Raw genomic sequence first — 1,197 nt, forward strand, 5'->3', positions numbered from 1 at the left:
ACCATGTGTACAGATTGTGAAGAATTGCTTGAAGACACGAGGCATATTATATAAATCTGCTGAATTATCATGTCTCCATGGCATGGAACTATTAGTTGCACTCATTTAAATACTGTGTATATTAAATGATATGTGTATAACCCCAAGTAATTGCTCAAGTAAGAGTCAGATCTGTAATAACCATTCAGGAAATGGCTACAGATGTGCCCTGAAGACTCTGAGTACGAAACTGCTTAGCAGGCTCTAGTTATGGGTTTAACAGAATGTACGCATGTGCATATTGTTGTTACAGGAAACTGATGTTTCAGCATACAAGTTCAGGGTACCTCTGTTAAGGTACTTCATCCTTACGTTAAACAGATAACGACCGCAGTATTTCATTTTGATCAATGTGATCCATAATCCATACTTTTATTCCGATACTTGTTTAATTTCCAAGTCATATTTAATTAGTCCTTACAGCAAGGAATTTGAACATTCAAATTGTCTTTCTATCTGTTTTTCGGGTCATTGTATAAAATTTTGCAAACGAGCACAGGATTTTCTCATCCATGTTATATTTCCAATACAGCTGAGTCAAGACCTCAATATCTGGTCTTAGTGTTGGGTGTTGGCAAACTGAATGTTGGTATTTTAAGTGATTTTGTCATGGTTCGGATGAGAAAATTGCTTGAAGTTTTTGATTAATGGAACTTTTTCAAATATTCAAAAGCCTTTTTCTATTCCATGTCCACATCTCAATCGAGACAGTAGCACTATAGACCGCAGATGTGGTTAAACTCGCACAACTCATTGTTTCCTTAAGTATTAAAGTTCTTTCTACACATTTGGCATTTCTATATGTTTGTCTGCAAGACTTTATTAGCTTTCTCAGTCAATTTTGGATGATAAAGACCCTGAATGTTGCAAGATTTTTGCTTTGTCTTGGTTAAGCATGTACATTAATTAGCTTAAAGAATAACATACATTCTGTATGTCAACATTCTATGTACATGTGTATGTAACACACACATATATATTTAAGTATACACACACACACACACACATATACACACATACATATATATTTAAGTATACATATGTATATGTATAAATATTTTTATACATACATATGTATATATTTATATATGTATATGTATGTGTATGTATATATATATATATATATATATATATATATATATATATATATATATATAT

Source organism: Octopus bimaculoides, chromosome 26, assembly GCF_001194135.2.
Source record: "Octopus bimaculoides isolate UCB-OBI-ISO-001 chromosome 26, ASM119413v2, whole genome shotgun sequence".
Taxonomy (NCBI): domain Eukaryota; kingdom Metazoa; phylum Mollusca; class Cephalopoda; order Octopoda; family Octopodidae; genus Octopus; species Octopus bimaculoides.